Here is a 23,925-nt window from a genome sequence, read left to right as displayed (position 1 = left end):
ACTTTCCTGGCTTTGCCTGAACTGAATATCACATCAAGCACCCAGCCAGTGGTTTCGCAGCCCTATCTGATATTCCCTTTGTGCGTCAGGCAGAGGTAGATTTTGTTTCATGCATCATTCATAAACTCACTGCTGAGATTCCACAAGTTGCTACATCTCCCAGTCCCATTTCAGAGGCTTAAAACAGAAAGAGATGACTGCACTTCTGTGGAAAATGGTCACATGTGCCACATCATAAGATGTTGCTGATGTCAAAGATGACACTTATTTTGAATATACAGTAAAAAAAAAGTAGCTCTTTACTGTTGCACCAATGTCTTAAAAGTTTTCTTGAATCTTATTGTGTGCTGTATTCACATGCTGACAGAGGAGACACCTGTATTCCCAGCACAAAGAACAGGATAAATAGAGACCTCTCTTTATGTGGAAAGCTGCTTCTTGAGAATGTTGGCAAATCACTTAATCATCCAGTCAATCATAACATTTTCTCTTACCCAACTATGTCACAGTAAGACCACCTTCCCTTGAATTCAGCCTATTCTCTGCACCTATTGGGCTTCTTTCCTCTCTTTTCTTCTTTTTATGTCTCCACAGTGTGTGGTAGATCCTTTCCTCCTGTTTTTTTCCATCATCTGGAATAGCCATCAACCATTATGTGACTGACTGAGTTGGGCTTATTTCATATTTGGTGACCTCGGACATCTATTGTTACTGGGCTATGCCTCCTTTCTCAGCTAGAAAAAAAAAACTAAGGAAAAAAAACCAAAAAACCCCACCACAATACCACCACCACCAATAATAATAAAGGCAATAGAACTTTCATTCCTGAGCTTCTTTACAATCCCAGTATGAAAGCCTCTAAAAAGCCAAGAGACTGCAGCAATCACCCTTACCTCTACCTAGACTGGGTATAAGATCCATTTTAACAAAGAATATCTGTATTTGTGCTGATAAATGTAGCCCACAGAGACATGTTCTCAGATGTTTTTGGTAATGGCATATATAATCCATCAGAGTGAATTTTGAAGCGGGGCCTCAGGAAGGGTGATGAATCCCTGGACTGAATTAATTTATAGCAAGGCAAATGTGTATTCCTGCCTTTAGCCCAGAAACTGTTCCCTACAGATGGCCAGTCACATCTTTCACTGTGTTTTCCCCTGATTAGGCAGAAGCATAGGATGTCCCTGGTGGGGACCCCATTCAATCAAGTGAGACAGAACAGGAATTTGATGGTGCCCAGGAGAAAAACCCATGTTCACATTTCTGACTTCACATTCCTCAAAGCTCCCGAAGGATGAGAGGACATCAGCTTTGATCTTGCAATGGGCCTTGCAACTCTCCCTATGACCACCCCTTCATCTTAGACACATGATTGCTCTTGTTTATCAACAACAATTTGTGCATAAATTAACAGGACCAGAACAAAACCCTGAAACATTTCATGCTTTTCATACCACTCTTCACATTTTTTTTAATAATGTCTTCCTCTGCTGACCTTATAGAACTTGAAATAAATGCACTTCTCAGTACACTAAATTGCAGAATTAAAAGAAGGATTGGGAGAAAGATCTGGGGACCTACACTCTGATCTCAGCACTGGAAAAGATCATGGAGCAGATCATCTTGAGTGCCACTACACAGTACACACAGAACAATCAGTGGATCAGGCCCATTTGCATTGGGTTATGAGAGGCAGGTCTTGCTTGACCACTGTATATCTTACCACTCTCTATATCAACCTGAAAGGAATTTGTACGGAGGAAAATTGCTCCTGGGGAGCAAGCAATAGGACAAGAAAAATGGCCTCAAGTTGCACCAGGGGAGGTTTAGATTAAGTATTAGGAAAAAATTCTTCACCAAAAATGTTATCAAACCTTGGAACAGGCTGCCCAGGGAAGTGGTTGAGTCACCATCCCTGGTGATATTTAAAAGGTGTGTAATTTGTCACTTGGGGGACACGGTTTCGTGGTGGACTGGGCAGCAGTAGGTTAATAGCTGGAATTCATGATCTTAAAAGTCTTTTCCAAACCAAACAGTTCTATGATTCTATGATAACACCCAGTTCACCCCAAAAGTCAGCAGAAGAGTTGGTGTCTAATGTAGTATTAGTAAATAATACTTATACTTCTGAAATTATACTTCTGAAAACAAAATTATGAATGTGTCATGGAAGACAAGCTCAGAAAGATGCCCTGCTCCTCTCTTGCTCTTCACTGAGATGGAGGTTGCAGTTTCTTTCTGTTAGGGAGCTAAAAAGGACAAAAAGTAGTAATAAAACCAGTATTAGTTTTGTGCTACCCTGACCTTTCTGCACTATCTGCTTAGCGACCCCTCAAGGAATTTAAAACAAACATGTTCACTGATGTCACGTTACCAAGAAACCTGGCCAGATATTCAAGAACACAATTGCATAGGCTTTACTTTCTTTTTTTTTCCCTAGCTCACTTTTATCTCAGGTCAGTTTGGGGAGGGAATAGCAATGGTCCAGCTGAACCTTCAGGCAGGTTTTCAAGTCAGCTGGAGGAATTCCATGACTGAATAGTATTTATATAGCACTGAAGATTAGGTTTTGAAAAGCTTTTAAAGTATTTTTCTAATTAGTCTCCTGCTAAATTTTTGGGTAGATGAGACATTACTTGGATACTGGTTGTCTATACTATCAGGCAGTTTCTGAACTTAATTCTGGTTTCTTTGTATGCAAAATCCCTCTTAAACAATGGATGAATTAAGGTTTTTTTTGACAAAAGTTACAAAAACAAAATAGGATGGGGGCATGCATGGGGTGGTTGTGTTATTGTGACTGATGCCATGTTTCCCAACATGCAGCAGAACTTGCTGTGTGTTAGTTTGTGTAAAATATGCTGTTCGTTGCTGTCACAATGAACCAAGGATGATAACACTGCTGGCATTCAGTACTGAAGAATTCATATCTATCATTTGGAGACATCTCCATTCATTTTATATCAAAAGTGTAAGAATTTTTTGTGTGATGATAAGATGATACATTCTGCTGTCACATAGGTCTTTCATTCTCAGTGCCTGGGCAATGTCTTTAAAGGTTTATGTGAAGTCTGTGTTTTGCCCTAAGTGGTTGCCTCATTCATGAGTTTTTCTCCACATGCTGCAAGATGAAGACATTTGGCCCTTGGCCCTAGGAATTAACAGCAGCCTTTCACTCAGCTCACATTTAATTTCTGTGCAAGTCTTTTTCTGTGAGTCTTTGGACCACATTGTGCGCTGGCATTACCCCGTGTGGAGCAATTTGCATAACACAAAGTATCAGAAAATGTCATTTTGATTCAGTCTGCTCCTGTTGAAGTGTAAAAAGCCACTCAAGATGTAAGGCAGGGGTACTCTCTGCTCCTTCCTTGCCTGATTCAGAGCCTCAATGCCTCTTCAGGCAGACGGGTCAACGTTTTCCATGAGGAAAATGGAAGGGCAAGAAACACTACAAATCCCTCCTTAAAGCTTGTGTGGTATGTGAGGTAACTGGAGTTTTTCACAAAGCTGTGAAAAACAAGTTAAAATGAAGCACATACTTGGTGCAAGTAAAATTACTGTATTAGAACTTTAGCCCAAACTATTTTCTCTATAGTATTTGTTACTATAATTTGCCACATCCAAAACAGTTAACTGTTGGTGAGGATTTGGTGCAAAATTAATTTTCTTTGTGAAAGGACTGTGTTTATTTAACTAATTTTAGGTCTGCTCCTATTAGTCATCATGGGGGTATAATAAACCCTTTTAAATTTTGTAAAGGACAAAGAGAGAAAGGAATTTTCAGTTTCTGTCATCATAGCTCAATTGACTTGCATTCTCTGGTAGTTATGCTGCATCAGCTCCTTGCCAAAGAGCCTGTCTTCCCTTCATTACAATTTTCTAAATCTGCTCCTTGCCTCCTGAACTGTCTGGCACTTTATCTGGAGGACATTTTAGTTCAAGGAAAGGGACAAGACTATAGAGATTTCTCTCCCTGAAGAAATTTAACCTTTATGCTGGATTGACATGTCTGTGCACTTAAAACCATTTTATACCTAAATCGTGTACAAGTCAAATCCCTCAAGCCCCAGTGTTTCAATCTTGAGGGAAGGGGGTAAATTTACATCTAATTTTGAGGAGCTGGTGAGAGGAACTGTGCCAAGAAAGATGCCAATTATGAACAGGACAAGCTGGTTTTCACCTGCTTGTTGAGGTATAGGCATAAGCAAATGCTTAGCTGCTGTAAATTAGTGCAATTCCACTCACATCTAAAGACTCTCCATGTTCATTATCTGGATCTTTATTTTCAGGTACTGTGTGTGCTACACAATTTCCTCTGCGAGGTAATTTGCATTCAGGCATGCTCCAGCTGCATGATTCCATAATATTTATACGCCTGTCATTATAAAATGCTGAGTGAACAATAACAGGGACTAAACAGGAGCATATGAAGAGCAGAAAAGACTTGGGATGAAGTGCATGTCTCACACAACTATTCAATGTGTTAACTGCCTCATTATTATTTTCCATTATTTCTTAGCTAGACATAGACACACAGTCTGCTGTAGTGGAAAAAAGATAGTTTGTCCAACAATTGGAGGAAATTAAAAAACTAAAGCTATGGCACAGCTGCTTTTTTTCTTCCCCTGGCTGCAAGTGCTGAGAGAAAAATGCACTTTGAGGCTAAGCTTTTCAGTGTAGAGAAAGTAAAAAAAAAAAAAAAAAAAAAAAAAAGCCAAGAAGAATACAGGAAAACTTCAGTGTGTGCAATAAGGTTAACCCTGAAGGAAAAAGATATTCACTGCAATGCACAAAACATCTCCTTGCTACCTGGTCTCTGTGTTTTACCCTAAAAATCAGAAAATACTGATGAGAGAAGAACTGGGAGGCAAAAGTGCAGCAGTCAGAAGGACCAAGTGAAAGCAATCAAATCTCCTCAGGATGAGAGCAGGAAAGAAACAAAGGAAGAGAGAAGCAGCAGCAGGAAAGCTTCTGTTCCTTTATGCAGTCGTTTGCAGTCTCCCCTTCTGCCAGGGTCTGAGGCATGCTGAATTCTGGCTGTCAAAGCAGCCCAACAAAAACCTTTTAGAGACATCAGATATCTGTCCTGCTGGCCATTGGCCTTCAGTGGGATTTTGTGATGCTGTCATTTGAAAGCCACTGCCAATGACACCTAATGAGTTAACAAGAGTCAACATTGGTAGCTCCAAGTGGTTGTAACATCTGTGTTATGAAGTTTACAAGGGAAAAGTATTAACCATTCAAGCACTGTCGCAATGTCTTTCATCCTTCAGCAAAATCTTTAGACTTCTGATTAAGCTTAGTGCAGTCCCTAAAACAAGTACAGTTGAATTTCAGACATAAAACATTAGGCAGCTCACAACCACACTTTGCCAATAGGTGTTAACCTTGAAAAAAAAATCAGTCCTTTGGAGTGTTGGCTCCTCCAGCACAGAAAATGCTGGGTATCCAAAGACCTCTCTTGCTCCTTACTGTCTAAATTGCAACACTTCTGCCCTCCAAGAGAGGGAGTAGAAACAGCCTCTACCATTCAGTCAGACAGTCACAAAACTTAAATAGCAAAGAGCATGTTGCTTAAGAACAGCTCCCATTTTGGGATAAGATGTTTAACAGATATTTATGGACAAATATTGCAAAACAAAACCAGATTACTAAATTAAAATACATGAAAATATGCAAGAAAATAAACATGTATGATGAAAGAAATTTAAAATGATTGAGCATCATTGAAATCCAAGATGAATTACTACCACTGAGAATAAACCTAAGAAAATTCAAGGAAGAAAAATATTTCAAAGAGAACACAGATACTTTAAATACAAATTTAAGGTCCAGTTCCATCTGACCCCTGGGAGCTTTCCTTCAAGCAAAGTGCATGCACCAGAGTCAACCAAATAGACATTGAGCATTAATAGACATAACATGTTCTTGAGGGACCAAGAAGAATTTGAGAATGGGGATATGAACAAAATGTACCCAAGTAAATGGATTATACAGCATAGTAGGTGTGCATCTGAACTCAGGGATGTTAGGTTCAGGCTTGCTTCAAGCTAGCACTAGAACTATAAGCAATATTTCTGCATATGGACCAATAATTTTCCTCTCCTAAGGAAAGAAAGTGGAAACAAAATTCTCTTCAGTGAAATACATAGCTAAGTCCCAGTTGGGATACACTTTATTCCACCTTAATTTTTAAGCATTTAAATGTGTCTCAAGGTTTTGAGATCTAGAGAGGATAAAACTTTTATCTGTACTGGCTTTGAATGACCAGTTGTTGGTGGTGGGAGGTCTATAAGGAGGGCTTCTCTAAGAAGCTTCTGGGAATTTCCCCATGCCAAGAGAGCTGATGTAAGCTGTCTCCAAGATAAACCCACTGCTGGCTGAGGCTGAGCTCATCAGTGACCCTGGTAGTGGCTCTTGGTGTTTTAAGATTTGGTTTTACCTCTCTTTATTCTCCCCTGCTTTGATTGTAGTAAATTAGTAAATAGTAAATTCACTTAATTTCTCCAAGTTGAATCTGTCTTACCAGTGATGGTAATTGGTGAGTGATCTCTCCCTGTCCTTATCTTGAGCCATGAGCCTCTCATTATATTTTCTCTTCCTCTCCCAGCTGAGGAGGGGAGTGATGGAGTGGTCTTGGTGGGCATCTGACATCCAGCCAGTGTCAACAATCAAATTATCTAAAATGAGGTCTTTCACAATTAGATGATTCTTCTCCAGCCATTTTATTTTTAAAGACATGAGAATTGGCCAGAAAAACAGAAACCTCAATCCAAATTACTCCAAGCACACTTTATATTGTAAAGGGGGAAATAATGTTTGAAACCCTAAACTCACAACTGCCCTAATTTCTAATGAACCAACCAAAAACCTAAGACCTTCCAAATGTTCCAAGAGTTTGGGATTCAGATTCCACATATCAAGCCACTTTTAAAAATAAATATGAAATGTGGTACAGATTTAGACAATTTAATCCACTGAGTTCCACTCATATCCTGTATAGACAAGTTGTTTTTGCTATTCCCATCAGTAATGACTTTTGTAATTGGATAGGCTGTGAAATCCAGCTCTTCTTCATAGCTCCATCTATTACCAGTTTCTCTGTTCTCTTTTTGATGCCCAAATTATATTCATCTGGACTTTGTCAATGCAAAGCTGTTCTTATTACTAGCTTTGTTGTTTCCTGACTAGATTTTGAGTCAAAGTCCTTTCTTGTAAATATGTATCATTAACATACTTGATTAACTTATTAAACATTGCAGCACAAGCTCATTATGTGTTTGTCTGATGTGATTTAACTTTCATTTGGAGTGAGTTCATTGCAACAGAAAGGCTGTATGATGCAGAGGGAACGCAGGCTACTGCATAATGCTCTCTCCTGTCAAGCAGTGGTTCAAATCCAGTCTCTTCAAAAGCAGCTTTAATTATTACTGTCTAACAGTTTTGAAGAAGGATTTTTGGTAGCTGCCTCATAAAACTAGGAGTTGTTTGTACACAGACTTTGTTGCAAAAAGTGAAGAATGACAGAAAATTTGCTTTCTTTTAATACTGAATAAAGGACTTTATACTGACAACGTGTTATTCCCCTTTGCTTCCCTTTTTTCTTCACTTTTTACTGCACTATAGAATTTCTGCTGTGAACTTTTTCCCACCTTCCCTGTGCTGGTATTCTGCCTATTAACTAAAGCAAATGTAAATCTCTTTATGCTACAGTACGACCCTGGGCAAGTCACTGTGTGAGCACTCATCCTTTCTCCAGCTGCAGCAGCAGTGCCAGCTGCAGACATTACCAGCACAACCCAGCCTCCTAGCTACCCATCCTTGCCAGAGGCAAAACAGCCTCAGCCGCTCTCAGGAAAGTACCTGAATTCAGATGGGGCAGCAGAGATTTACTCATCATCCTCTCAAACTGGGCCCTCCTGTCTGAGCTGGATTGGGTTGAGGAGATTTTCCATGAGCAGCTGAAGGAGCCTGAAGGAGCAGTAGATTCTGCAGTGAGAGCAGTGCTTTGCAATGGCCCTGGGAGAGCTGCAGTAGCTCCTTTTGTCACCTTAGGTGTAGGCACAAGGTGCCATGTGTCCACACACTCTTGGTCAGTGTGCTCTGTCTGAAACATGGGCTTGATGCCATTCTCTGAGTTTCATGCAAGGTAGAATTCATCAGCTGTGCCAACCCCTCCAAGAACAAGGATGGAAAGCAAAAAGAAAAGCCAAAGCATGATTAAGAATTGCTATGTCAGATTCTAACAGAGTGATGGCAGGCATAGCTGCTGCATTTTAGCCATGAAACAAAGTGAATGGTTTCCATGCTAACTATTCATGGCAGATAAGAATTCCATCTCCCAGTGTCCCTGGAGGAAAGGCTTCATATGTCTGTCGAGCTCCGTGTGAAAAGTGCACGCCAGACTATAGGTCACAGCAACCCTCTCCACTCCCAGCCCTAGACTGGGGAGGAGATAGGTCATTTTTGCCTTCTAGGCTCTTCTATTTTCTTGTCCAAGCAAGCTCAGTTGAGCTTTCTTGCTGCTATATCAGGGACAAGAGGAATGTCCCCCCTGTCTGCTTGTTTACTGCACCAGACATAGATTGCTGGTCTCCTGTAACAAGAAAAATCCCCGAGGGAATAAGAGATTTCTCTACCTCCCTACTGTGCTGCTCTACATGGATGGGCAGGCCAGGTCAAAATGTGATTCTTCATGATTGCCACATCATTCTGCTGGTGCCTCATCAGCAGAGAAGCCCCAGGGCTCCTGAATGCACTTGGCCATGACACCACCCTGCAGACAGGCAGCATCAATGCACAATTCCTGGCGCATCACTTGTCTTCTGCCTGCATTTGTAAAAGAGTTTTGTTGCAACGCAGGGATGCCCTTCCAGCACAGTAGGGCAAGCTTGTTCTATCAGATTTCTGATGTGGGAATTTGCAATTAAGTCAAAAGTGTAATTTCTCTGTAGTGTGTGTGTACTGAGAAAATCACTAATCTTCCTGGGAATAAATCCACTCACTCACTGTGGTATTCTCAGGAAGACAGTAGAAAGCTATGTCTGTGTTTGGAGGGCTGGGACACACTGTCTGTATTAATTAAGAACTGAAATTGATACTCTCCAGTAAACATACCTGTTTCAAGATTTACTCAGCTCTGGTTCACATGATCCATAAAGAATCTAAGAATTACTAAGGAACTGTTCAGATGTTGTTTTGTCAAAAAATGAGATGACATGGCACAAGGTGACACCATCCCTTTGCTGTCTAAGAGATAAAATAGCTCTTATGCTCCAGGAAGAAAAATTGTCTCCTTTGGAAGAAATAGTGAGAGAATGTAGATGGTCTGTGTTGTGTGGGAAATCAGTCTTGATGATTACCACTGTCTCTACTGGCTTCAAGCTTGTCAGTCTCTGCAGCTGATAGTCTGGGGTCCTGCACAAGAGCTAAACTAGTCTTTAGGAAATTCAGAGCTGTTATTTATGATATAAACCACAGGACAACCTGACTGTGTGATGGCAGCTTTTCAATTTGCAATATGTCCTTTATAAAGAATCACACTTCCTTTTAGAACACACAGGGAAAAATATATTCTTGTGTTCATCGAACTGTTGGAGCTACATGACAACAAGCAAGAAGTCTGGAAACCATGGAAAGGAGGGCATCATAATCCATAACACTGCATAATTAATTATTTTTGCAAAAACACAATCTTAAAAGCCTTGAAGTGTTTATAAGCTTCCAGTGGCCTATTAATAAAACACAGTGAAAATGGAAATTAACTCTTTAAAATATGATGGTGGCTGAAATGAAATGTTCCACAAAATAATATTAGTTAGAGGGCATGCATATCTTTGTTTCCTGCTCTTTTAGAAAGAATCACTGAATAAATCTAACTTTTGCTTAAAACTCAAGGTATTTGCAATAGTGTATGGGATGGTAATTAGTTCTACAGAACAAGAAAAAGGTTAGCAGAGGAGCCATATAATCTAAAAATAAAACAGTTCCAATGGTTTAGCAGAATGACTAAACAACACAGTTTCTTATGGCAGGAGCTATCAAGAAATGCAAGCATTTCTCAGTGCTTCATGATGTTTTTCCATAACCTATCACAGTTTCTTTTTAAAATGAAGCCTAATTGGTTTACAATACACACTCATCATTTCATGTGCCAAAAATACTGTCTATTAGTGGAACATTAAGGTGATAAAATAATCCCACAGAAACAAGAAAGACTAGTTGCAGATTAGACTTTTATGGTGTAATATAAAGGGCACCACAGGAAGACATTAATGTGGAACCTAATTTTGGAAATGTAATGATAATTATTATTTTCCAACAGGTAATAAGAACAATCAGCATTTATGCTGGTGTCTTGCCTCCTGTATGATGTGGATGCATTCAGTATGGCTGAGGGGAAGGTACTTTTTGGGTAAATGAAGGAAGTAGGGGGGAAGCAGATCTGTGACCTGCTGTGGAGTTGGGCTATTAGGAAAGTCTCACACAGCTGCCCTCCAATTGTCATGAAAAGGCCAGGGATGTTTATGTGGACAGGTGCTGAACTCGGGGAATTGAGCTAAAACAGTACTGAGTGCCTTAGAGAAGCTCAGGTTAATGTTTACATAAAGTGAGAGGAACTGGGAATATGGAGTTTTTATAGTCTTTTAATTCCATTTGTGCTTGGGGAATGTTTTTCATTTCACTTTTTTAAGGTAATTTTCCAGATTTTATTATGCTAAGTAAATACTGAAAAAAATTATATTATTGATTTGGTAGTCACATAATAACAGTAAAACTAATGTAAATGTAGATACAATTTTGAAAAGAGGACATAAAACCTCTTATTAAGCTTCAAAGAAAGAAGCTGAAGTTGAACCAGATCAAAGATTCATGAAGTCAATCAGGTCCTATACTATTATGCATTGGTCATAGCCTGAGTCAAAAACTGAGTTCTCAGACAAACATAGCAGATTTCAGAGTGATACTGGTCATCACCACACCATCACACCTGAATTTTTGAGCCACAGATCCCTGTACATATTAAGTTACCTTCAGCCAGCAGTGCTGTTACAGCAGATTACTCTGAACTCTCCTCTGCTCTGCTCTCCCACTGGACCAGCATCAGATCTTACTGGTGGATGAGACCATAAGTGTTGATGCAGCCAGAACAGAATAAGATTGGGAAACCAAGCAGCTTAAAATGAGCTGGGAGGACTTTTTGTCGATTTTTTCCCCCTTCACCTCTGGTTTGGTTTTACCAAGGATCCATTCTCCACTCCATACCACTGTGTGTCTCCACTAGCACTGATGCTCTCTCCTCAGAGAGGGAAGGGCTGTTGAGCCACAGACTGACTGATTCGGGAAAAGAAGCTGGGTTTTGCTGGATGGAAGTGTTGGAAGTGTGTCCAACATTGTGTGTGTCACCCATGGCATTTGCTCTTCCCCTGGAAGCAAAGCTGACTGCAGGTGGAATATTCATGGTGGTGACCTAGTTAGCCAGGAACTTGACCCAGATACAAGCTCATTATTCTGTCCCTAGGGAGCCTGGTTTCAACATCAGACAGGTAAAAATGGAAATTGCGTTGCTTTTCTCCATGTAACCATCCAACAGGTCGTGAGCCACACTTTGGCCCAGAAAGCATTTTCTCCTCAGATGTTATCTACACAATCACATATAGATGGCCACAAACTAGCTTCTCCTGCGCTCTGCATTAATCAGGTGCGAGTCAGAAAATGCTGGTTGCATGGTTGTGCTGAAAACAGAGTTATACTGAGGAGAGCTTTGCAGTTGGTGCTAACACAGCCAGGTGGTGCACACTCCATCACGGGGAGCACAGGCAGACTTGGGTCATAAATAATGACATCTGTCTGGCCTGCACATGCTCAGAGCAGCAAGGCAGGTTATGAATCAGGTTTGATAGACACTGGCACCAGCAAACCCCTCCAGTACCTGCTGACTGAATGCTGGGCTCTAAGCTGTCAAATGCCATGGGAATGGGATTGAGTTATTGCATTTGCAAGCATTAATCTTGAGTTCAGATGAGTTGTGCAAGATCATAACTGAGGGCTTGGAAATTTCTAGCTTAGTCTTTGCCTTTCTCAGCTATAAAATGGCTGAACGATTTTTTGGAATTAAAAACAAAACAAACAAAAAGCACTGCTGTGCTAAAATCTGTGTTCCAGATTATAGTACAGAGCATATTTTTATGGCAGAGTTTAAACTAGAAATGTGGGTGGAATCTTAATTAACAGATTGCTATAGGACTCACATTATCAGTTGCCAATAACTATCATACTGTTTACGGTTAAATATCACCTTACAAGCCTGCATTTAGAAATATCCCTGACATTTAATGTTTCTTTTTTTCATAAGTGCAACAAAACCCATAACACATAAGCTGCATGAAACCTTATTAACATGTTTACCATGATATTCTGATTCAGTTTTTCTCATTCTCAGTTAAGATCTGTGGAGAAAAAGGAGATGGAAAGTACCCAGGGTACTTTACATACACCCGTTGCTATAAACAAGGAATCAGAGAGCACACATCAACCCAAGTTCTTTAAAAAATATTTTTCCTTGATTGTCTGCACGTGAAATGTGAATCACGTGTGTGGATATGAAATTACCCAAAGATGGGGTTCTGATATTAAAAAACCCCATAAAAATGGGGAGAATTCAAAGCATGACCCTGCTGAGTTTTATTCTACTGCATTGCCACATGTTAAAGATGTAGTTGGGTGAACAGATCACAGTCTGTAATGGGAATATATTGGTTAATGAAAGCTCTTTGCACATGGGGCCAACCTCATCACAGCCTAATTGGACACAACAGCACCGATCTCAGTGGTGTTGTACCCACATATGCTGGCATCAAATCTGGCCCCATGCCTGTAAGCAATGAGCAGAAATGTTAGAGCAAATATGAAAAAGAACAACTCCACTAATGATTTTGAACTGAGATCACTGGTGGCACAGTTCAATTACAGCATTAGTTCCTGGTGTCAGAGAGGGGTTAAAATGGAATGTAATGACTCTTTAGCAGATAGATTTGGAGCAATTAGAAGTCTGAAAATGTCTCTCTGTGTAACTAAAAATATAATTGCTTTTGAATAGCTAGGCTATAGAATCTTTTTTCTTCTTTTCCTTTCTCTTTTTTTCTGCTCTGAAAACTGTGATTTTTACTCCTATTACTCATCCGCATGGACTTAATTGACTGAGGTTCTAAACCCCAACCCTCTAGTGAGTACTGATGAGGTTTGAAATTACTCTGAATTGAAGCACTTTAAAATACAGGCAAGGAAGTGTGCTAAGGCAATACAACATATGGAGTGAAATGTGGGTTTAGATTATCTTGGTTTCACATCTCTGCATGGAACTCCACTAGGGCCACCTTGGAAAAGGCAGCATTGCCCACTGTTAATCACTGGGTACTGTTCTGTGCTTCTGTCTACAGCAGTTTCCAAACAGTCACCAGAAGTGTGTGTTTATTATCCCTGGTTGCAGCATTATGGTGACTGAGGCTGAAATATTTTCACTGGAGGACAATCCTGCTGTCCCTTCTACATTTTAAAATGAAGACATGAAGGTAGGGAAGAAATGGGTGGGAGTGGGAGAGGAGCAGTTTTGTGTCGCAGCCAGTTTCTTCCCTTTTTCCTGACTGCCTTCTGCATCTAGGTCCAGACCAACACAGCATACCCCACAGCAACCCTGTTGTAGTGTGTTGTTAAGTTTCTTGTGTTATTCCCCGAATTTATGTATTGTTCTCCCCTATTATGTGTAAAATGGTTTCGTTCCCCCTTCTTTCCCGCCACCGTTAGCCTGCCAGCTAAGTTGCTATAGTAACCGCTATTCATAGTTGCCGATATGTAATTGCTCCTCCCCTGGTTTCCCTTATAAGTGAAAGTCGTTTCCTCCCTGGGTTAAGTCAATCACCCCCTTTCTCCTCCCAGGTTTCGAGAACCTTCTTCTCTCTGGGGGTTATGGTTGGCTGCCGCCCCGGAGCCCCTCCTTTGCTTAATATTAGTTGGTTATTTAGGTATGTCAATTATGTTTAGGACCTCAAAATATGTATTATTATTGGCTAGCTGGGTTTCCCTACCTTTTTCCCTTAAAAACCCTGTGTGGCCCCCTGTTCAGGGCCATTTGCTGGGTGTTTCCCCTCCTTGTTGGTGCCTCTGTAATAAAACCGACAGCCTACCTCCAGCAAGTGGTCGCCTCCTAATTCGTCTCACACTCGTGCCGCTCCAAGCCACCTCCCAGCTCAGCCCAAGGCCAAAGACGCTGAGGGGGGCTGGTTTTAGATGTGCAGGGGTGCTGGCCTTCGCCCCTCACTAGCTAGCCGGATCCCAGGGCTCAGTGCGCCCTCGCACACAACCCTTTGGGATAAATTTCTGTTTTCATTACTTTATTTCTGGACCTTCTAGGAGGGAGAATTTCTGGGATCTTTTGATCACAAAAGGCGCAGGTTTTGATGAGCATAGCACCTGCAGCAGGAGTTTCTGAGTGTTGAATAGATTCATGTGCACTGCACTGAAACAACAGGAGTGCTAATAGGATACAAAGCAGTCATACCCTGTGGATGGGCTGTACTGAGCCTGTATTTTAGGCAGCTTTTCAGCCCAGCAACATTCTTTTGCAGTGTTACCCTGCCTTTATGGGTTGAAAAGCTCTTCTAAATTCCATACTAAGATACTCTGAGCATCAGTGTTTCCACATGACAAGGAGTTGTAGAGCCAGATCTTACACTTCCCTCCTTCCACACCTCAGATGTGTCAGACTTCAGGAAAAATGCAAAGCCAGAGAGAAATGTCTTTCAGCTGTCAGTATGTGATCATAACCTATGGATGCAAAATAGAGCCAGAAGTACTCATGAGGACTGGAGTCAGGCAAAGAAACAAGGAGCTCTGCAAATGACAGCTGTGCACCTCAAATGAGCTGAGGAGGGTTGCTCCTGCAGGAACTGGTGAGATGCTGCTGCTCTTCCACACTCTCCAAAGAATCTGAAAGCAAAGCCACTGGGGAAGAAACTCATTAGAGGGCAGTAAGAGAGGAGATCAAAAACTCTAGTGCTGCAAAGGCATCCTCTTTTCTTCCAGGTTTGTTACTAATTTTCATTATGGTGAGCAAACGTTGCTGATGGACACAATGACAGAGCATTGCCAATAGCTCTCCAATAAAGAGCTACTTTATTGGTATCAGGTGTGTGAGACAAAATCCATGTCAGATTGGCTGGGCCATCTCTGCCTGAAATCTGATAGTGCTGCCAAGCAGCAAGATGATAATTTCAGTATCCCCATGGTTTTGTTTTAGACATAAGGAATTGCAGAGACCAAGAAATCATTTGAGCCTAATCTTAAACACTGAGAATAGCAGCTTTTCAGAACATTGACCCAAAATTAAAGCACAGGCTCAAAATCGACATGAAGAGTTAAGCAAATATGCATACATTTCTGTCTTTATTATGGCACTACCAGATGTTCTGCCTCGTCTTCTACAGTGCTAATGTGGGTAATGAGGCTGCCTGGAACATCAGATCACTTGACCTTGAGTGGAATTTTCCTCATTCCTTCGAACAGCAAGGTTGCATTTGTTAGCTAAGGAGGCAATGAATGTTTATGCCCAATTTAAGCAATTGCAGACAGCACCTATTATGTGTGGAGCAGTGGTTTTTAACTGCAAATTTGAACTGAAAAAAAGATAGTATAACTGCTGTTTTATTAAGACATAAATCTATGGAGGTTTAATTGGAAGGAGCCAGGTAAAGGAGAGCAGTACTCTGCCTTGGTCCAGAATTTCTCCCATGCAACATTCCCAGCAGAGCACTAAGTGCCAACATATTCCACCATGGAAACAAAAGGAAGAAAGTTTTTATTACAAGCACTGTCTTCAGTGGATGTTCAGTGATCAACAAATAAGATATTATTACAGAAACTTGCCACTTCTGAGACTTGATTAATTGTTCTGAGGGTGCCAGATATGTCTTATCAGAATCCAGCCTGTTTGTTTAAGAAGTGATCAGTGTTGGAAGCTTGTTAATGATTCCCAATAACTCAATTTTTTTTCTCCTGACCATATTTTTAATTTCCACCTATGCGACACTTATATCAATTTTTAAGTGATATTATAGCACTTCAGAGTTCCAGGAGACAACCAGTCAATTGCAGAAAAAATCTAATAACTAGAAGTTCCTGGATTCAAACTGTGATTAGCCATTAACCTATTGTGTGACCTCAGACATGTCCCTTAATTCTCTTTTCCCTCAGCTTAGCTATCTAATATTTTTTCACAGAATTACATCACCTTGCCAAAAGATTAAGAGCCTCCTGTGAATCAGGTATCATGAGAAAATGGAATTAGAAAACAATGAAAAAAGGAGCACAAAAGGGAAGCAAAGGAGGTAACGGGAGGTAAAATAGTCACCAAAAAGGAAGTAAAAAGTTCATCTCCATTTGTGTGTAGTATAGCCTTATACTATACAAAACTTTTTCTAAGCAATCTCATCAGCATTTGCTTCTGAGGGATTTCTTTTACTTCTTGCAGATTTGTTGTCTAATAAATTTGGCATCCAGGCTTCTTTTAGAACTAAATAAATCTTATGACTAGATGAGAACAAGTACATTCCTATGTCTGGAAAAATCAGGTAGCTCCCCAACACCTTCATTGGAAACTTCAACTGTTCTCATCAGAGATTTCCCTCTCCCATCCCCATGTAAAGTTAATGTGCATAGGTATTTAAAATGTGGGTGAAATTGTTTTGCAAATTATGTGAGCTCAGTTCTGAAATCCTTTTACACCATTCCAGAGACAAAAAGTGATTTTTGACACAAGGAATTTCAAACATAACTGCATGCAACACCTATTTGCATGGATTTAAGTATGGCCTGAGATACAGGTGCTCACAGATTCAGTTTTTCTGCACATTTTGGTAGAGCAGAGAGTGACTCAAGGACATCAAAAATGGCCAGAAAAAAAAATTATTTTCAAGCATGGATGCCCTCTAATACCACAAGAGTCCTGGTTGCTTCAGTTCCACCACATCCATAGCTAAACCCATAATCTTGGTAGAGTGGGGATTACACCATATCAACCATAATGCTTGGATCATTATTTCCTTGGACACCTTTCTTGCAGAGTCCCCTTTGCATTCTGTGGCCTCTGTGAAGCATTTCTGCTTCATCCCCTGCACTTTATTGTCGTGGCAGCCCAGGAGCCACAGACCTGCCTTTGTACACACTTTAATGCCTGCTGCCAGATGCAAATTCACCTCCAATGGAAAAAGAAACACAAGCTCAGAGTTAAAATATCCAGATTGGTTGCATCTTCTCCCTTTGCTACTACTCTGCTCTCATTTCCTGTGGCTGAGATCCCTGAAGGGGGGTGGTTGCTGGTCACGCACACATTTGTGTGCCACAAACCACATGATGAGCTGGTATTTCATCCTTCCATCTTTCCACCTGCTAGTCCATGGCTCTGACACTCCTCCACCATCACCACTTGAGCCTTGCTAGTGCCTTTCAGCACTCTTTGCTGATGCTTTGCTGAATCACTGTGCTGCATTTTCTCCTGGTCCTCCTTGGCAGGAAGGAATTCTTACATGTATATTTTTGTTTCCCTAATGCGAATTTTCTTTTTCCAGAACCTGAAGGGAGAGAGCTTGTTTGTGACCATCTAAGGCCACAGACAGAGCAAAATTTGTTGGTGCTGACATTTAACAATGCCATTAGTACATTGTAACAAACAAGCTCTTAGGCATAGAAGTTCTTTTCGAGAACATCTCATCTATAAGGCTTTCCACTCTGAGGCCTCAAAGATCTTGACAAATGAAAGCATTGTCATTTTGCAAATGGGCAAAAGAAGTGTGGAACAGGAGCCTAGCACAAGAAGGGCACATTCTCACGGCTTTTAGGAAGCACTGAAATGTAAATAATGAAGAGAAAGGCAGAAGGCTGCATACCTAACCCCTTCACCTCGGCATTATGCACTAGGCTCTCCCCTGCCTGCCACTGCCAACACAGCAATATCTTCCATGAACCAGTTGGTAATTCAAGAGATAGTGTTTTAATTATTAATAAAAGACGCTTGGAGACATCATGACCTGTTAGAGACACCTCTTAGAGTGCAACTCTGCAGATGGAGCAGAATATAGTCTTAAACAGTATGATTAATATTTATGCAGCTTGATAAGCTAGTTTAGATCCTGACCCTGACTGGGTTTCTGTGGAGATGTGTCTCTGCTTGCTTCCCTACCCTCCCTCCTCTTCCTCCTCCTGCCCCTGTCCTAGTAATAATTGTGTGGCTGCTGCTATAGCTCTCAGACTTCAAGGTCAAGTTTTGAAGTTAAAAGGGCCCTGAATACCATTGAGCCTTAAATTTGAGGCCAATTGAAGGACCACTTCTGCTTCCCCCTTTTCTGTATCTCCTTGCAAGGAAGAAGTGGGGGTTCTGCTGGCATCTATTTAAGTGCAAAACAGGAGGTATGAAAGCACAAATCTTGGGTGTTCAGTCTTGGATTAGCATAGCAGTTTTAAGTTTTCATAGGGTTTTAGGTGATGCAGAGGGAGAACAGTAAGAAATTCAGTGTAGGGAAACTCCTGAAAAAGATTAAGTGATCCTGTGAAATGGTTCTGCAAGATATAATAGACCACAGAGCATCATTTCTACATGCTCTAAAATTTAAGGAAACAGGAACCTGACATGTCTATCATGATTTTTTAAAAGGATGGTTCCCCTATTTTTCCCAGTTGTGTTGAGTTGCCTTATTTTACCTCTCAGTGACACTGAGCCTAGGGCTTATCAATACATCACAGTGGGACAATTCACTCATGGCCCACTCCAAATGAAATATCCACAAATTGGATTACTGCCCCAAAGCACTCCATAATTCATGATTTCACTGCATAATAACAAGTGTGCTTGCATAGGAAAAGCAACATGGAATTTAGCATAAAGCCCTGTTTTTCCAATTTTATGTGATGAGAGCAGACACAAAACCAGTGGTTTGCTTATTAAGCAACACTAACCTCGAACCTCTCCATCCACGAGTGAATGCAAAGCTGTGAGCATTAGAGGGCAGCACAGTAACACTTTCCTTCCTTCAAGGAAAAGGATTTTAGGATGACATCATTTCCAAGTGGTCCAGTTCAGACAGTTTTGTCAAACCTCTGGGAGTTTCATGTATCCCCCATTAAGAGATCTCTTTTCTTAAAGAGCTGCAGTCCAAGGAACAGGTGAAAAAACTGTACTTTTCACATTTTGGCTGCTGATAAAGCTCCTGACCTTACAATCTCTCTATTGGCAAAGACTTATTTGTCCACTTGCACCTTGCTTTCTTAGGTCACACTTTATGTAGCTTTTAATCCTGTTTTCTGGGCAAGGGCAGAATCAATACAGTGCAATGACCAACAGACCAGCTGGGCCTTAAATGAAGCATTTTGTATCTTCCAGACACACAAAGGAAGTCTGTCTTTGGAAAGGGCAAGTTTAAACATGAAAAGAACTAATGATCTGTAATAATGACAAATCACCCTTTTTGTTATCTAATTTACTAGTGCCAGGCACCTTCACAATTTCTATACTATGAGCAGAAGACTGGATCTTGGTAAATAATCTATAATTACACTAATGTCAAACTAGGATTGATTCAAGAAGGCCATTTTTATACGGCAGGTTGATAGATCTATTCTTTTCCTGCTTTTTTTACATGACTATGTCACTTCAGTTGTGACAAAACAAGTCCTTACAAGACAAGTCCATACAGTATTGCATATACACGCAAGTGTTACAAAACTCCTCTGTTGTCCAGACAAGCCAGAAGACTGAGCCAATTATAACAGGATGAGACAGCCCCAGCTCTGAATTAAGTGTCATGACAAGCCCAGCTGGAGATCTAGACCAGGAATTGACCCCCAGACTGTCATTCTCCAGACCAGTGGGCTAGAAACAAGATCAAGGAGGAGATCGCTGGCTTAATTTCCAAGCAGCCAGAGTTCCCCTCTCCACCTCCTGCCCACCCCATCCTCCTCATGGCGCAGCAGCTGGCTCACAGAGGACCAGCACTGATCAGAGGAAAACGCTGAGCATCTCACAGCTTGCTGCACTAAGCTTTGAGCGTCCTGAGGTGATATAGCTGGGGGAGGTTTAGGAGGCATGAGTGACACAAAAAAAGGCATGCCCAGAACCAAAAGGAGGCAAGAAAATTCTTTCACAACTAATGACAGTGGTGTGGTGTCCTAACTCCATCTTTCAGACAGGTGAGAAGATTTTTCTCCACAGTAAGAAAAAGAAAGCCTGTGAACAGACGCCTGAGGCCTGCAACACACATTGAAAAGACAAGGAGGAAAAAAAGAAGTAGATAAAAAAAGTCTGCTTGTATACTTTGAAAAAACCAGCTGAGTGAAGGCTTGTATCATTAAATTAGCTTTTAAATCAACCAGATCGTCCATAGGCAAGGCCAATGCATTCATTCTTGTACTCAGTTTGACATCCTTTACCCACTCATTCAAACACTACCCGCTATCACTGAACTGTGCTGCAGGGTGCTTGACAAAACATTGGAAAAACAAAAACATACATAAATGAAACTTGGCATGGTATGTCTTTCTGCCTATGCAGATCAACAGCTTTGCCTTTATTGTGAATTTCTTCAAAACAACTTTCCTTTTCAGAAGAGAGTAGTAATTTAGTATTGACCAGGGAAAGTTCTCTTATTTCATGCATTTAATTGTACCACAGATGACTGGAATCTGAGTGAGGAAACAGACAATTGTGTGAATAAACTGATTATGAACAGTCTTCTAAAACTTGATTTGAAGAAAAAAATGATAAATGATACAATGTCTGATTCTTGATTGCCTCCTGGAGCCAGCTCTGGCTCCTGTTTGCTTCACATGTGACCTCACTGTATATGTGGAGGCCAGGTTATCTGGAAGGAAAGAGTGTGTCAGGCTTCTTGTTGCTTTACATGGACAGGGAATTTAACCAAATCCATGTATGTGGTAGTGTGTTGTTAAGTTTCTTGTGTTATTCCCCCAATTTATGTATTGTTCTCCCCTATTATGTGTAAAATGGTTTCGTTCCCCCAGTTTTTCCCGCCACTGCTAGCCTGTCAGCTAAGTTGCTATAGTAACGGCTATTCATAGTTGCCGATATGTAATTGCTCCTCCCCTTTTTATAAGTGAAAGTTGTTTCCTCCCTGTCCAGTCAATCACTCCCTTCCTCCTCCCAGGTTTCGAGAACCTTCTCCTCTCTGGAGGTGGTAGTTGGCTGGGGTCCCAGGACACCTCCTTTACCTTTTGATTATTGGTCTCCATGGAGTGTCAGTTCTGTGAAGTTCATCCCCTCACCTTTCCCGATTGGTTCCGCCGGTACCAACCCCCCTCCTTTATAATCCTGTTTTCACCCCCTATGAAGAAATCTTTTCCCGGTTGGTTTCCCCGTGTTTGGATCCCGCATCACCTTCAATAAACCGATGTTTAACCCCCGGGAAATGGTCAGCTCCGTTCCTCTCCTATACCAGCGGTGTACGCCAGTCCGCAGCCAGCACAGCCCGAGGCCATCAGACGCCGAAGGGTGCTGGCCAGGAATTGCAGAGGGGCGTCGGCCTTCCGCCCTCAGCTAGTCGGACTCTAAACTTCGGGCCACATATGCCCCCCTCTGCACATGTATAGATCATGCATATGGTTGTATTTATAATCATCATAAATCATTTTATATACCTTAGATACTGATTTTATATATATATATATAATATATACATTAGATACTGATTAGGAACATTACTTGATCTAGCGGAAGGTGTTCCTGCCCATGGGAAGCAAGTTGGATCTACACGATCATTAAGGGTTCTTTCAACCCAAATCACTCCATGATTTATGATGATTATACATATACAGCACCATCCACTGCATGGGGCTTTCTCCAACAGGATTTACCCCTTCATGGTAAAGCCTTTGAAAATGCTAACAGAAAACTAAGTAAAGCCCAAGCATGAATGTCAATTACTGTGAGGTAAATAAAAAAGAAATTAAAAAGTGGCAGCTGGGGCAAAAGGATGAAATTTTTGTCATGATAGGCTGTAACAAGTTCCTTCACTCTTGGTCAAAAATACAGCGGGAATGTATCTTATTTAATATTTGCACTCCACCTTCCCTATTTCACTCATCTCACAATTTGTTTTGGTTCTCCATAGAGTCCTTCAGCTTTCTACAAGATTTTCAAGAGCAAGAGATGAAACAGTGCAGGCAATGGAGCTATGGTCCACAGGGGATTCAAATGAAGATATCCTCCACTTTCTACCCTGAGATGAGAGCAATTAACTGGTGTGATAGCATAATATTTGAAGCCATGAAATGTCTTATTCCCAGTCTTAGCCTGTAAGGATTATCATGAAAAGCCTTGAAGGTCATCTAAACATTTATTAAGCCCAGAATGTGGCTGTTGGTCAATATTTCTAAGATTGGCCTGTGTCACAGGCCAGTTTTTGGATAACTTCAGCTCAACCCATCAAGTGTACAAAAATCAAATCAGAAGCCTCTACTCCAATCTGGTAGGACTATGGATCCATTCCCAGCTTTTCCTGTGGAACTGGTTTGCTAAACATTGCCCATTTCCTGCACTTAAGAGTGGGAATTCCAGAAGTTTCATTTTCATTTAGATCCAGAAAAAAACCTTAAAAGTACAAAATAGTATAGCAATGCAGAGAAGCAAGCACCAGTAAATGGATTGTCAGCTATTAAAAGTCTACTGCTTCTTTTTAGAAGGGATAAGACCCAGCTGCCTGCACCACAAAACCAAGTGAGCTTGGCTGACCATATGCAAGGTAATCATTCATCATTCAAGGTAATCAATCAGTCTTTCCAAGGCACTGAAACAGGGGAAGTGTCCTGGGGTGACGTTATGATGCTTGTATATCCCCATTCATCTGTTCTGTGCCTTTAAGACCGGCACTGAAGAGTGGAAGTTTTGTTTGGGTTACTCTTATCAGGACACAGAGACAAGCAGTACACAGAGCTGTTTTTTTTTTACTTCCAGCTTTGGGCTTGCTGCTTTTGCTTGCTGCTTTTGCTTGCTCTCTTTTTCTGCTCTTGCTTCTGCTCTGCTTTCTGCCTCTGCTTATTAGCTAGTTCTAGCTAAACAGTCCACATTGCTTCCTGGACTGTTTCTCCTCTCCTGTTCCTGTGACCATCTCGAACCTGCTCTGGACTGGGACCCGGGAACACCAAGGGTTCGGCTGCAGCGGCTGGCCCAGCGCCGGAGGGACTGAGAACAGAGCAACCACCCCCGAAAGAGACTTTCTGATTTTGCCATCTTTCTCAGAGCAGTGTCATCGGGTATTGTTCATTTTGTGTGCTGGGGGGGTGCGGGGCCAGTCAAATAAACAGGTTCTTTCCACCTCTCTCCGAGGAATTTTTTCCCGAACCGGTTGGGGGGAGGGGCCGTGTGGGTTTCGCTTTCTGGAGGGGCCCTCCTTTGCAGATTCTTTAACAAATTTGCCCTAAACCAGTACAGGAAGATATCTTTTATATGGGACCAGAAACTAAATGACAGCAATCCAAGCCCACAAAAGGATTTCTGTTCCTAAGACTTGAAAAAAATCATGCCTAAAGACTGTCTCATTCTGCATCTGAAAAACTGTAGTCAATTTTGTTTTCTTGTGCAAAATTCTCCACTGCTGCATCCAAATTTAACATCATAGCCTTAGGAGACAGTTCCCTGATTGTCCAGACAAATTATTTTTATTGCAGCTGTTTGCTGGTGTGTTTCTGTGGTAGGAAGGCACTCTGGGCCCATGGTTGGAAGGCTCCCTGACCTGGAATTTGAGAACTGAAATGCATCTTCAGTGATGAAACTCCCAGACATTCTGCTGTACTAACCACTCCACTTTAGGAGCTGTCTCCTGCGTAAACTTCATCACAAGCCTCATCAAAAATGTGGAAGTTTTG

Source organism: Zonotrichia albicollis, chromosome 1 (assembly GCF_047830755.1).
Source record: "Zonotrichia albicollis isolate bZonAlb1 chromosome 1, bZonAlb1.hap1, whole genome shotgun sequence".
NCBI lineage: Eukaryota > Metazoa > Chordata > Aves > Passeriformes > Passerellidae > Zonotrichia > Zonotrichia albicollis.
The sequence above is the reverse complement of the archived record's forward strand: the minus strand, read 5'-3'. Positions refer to the sequence as shown.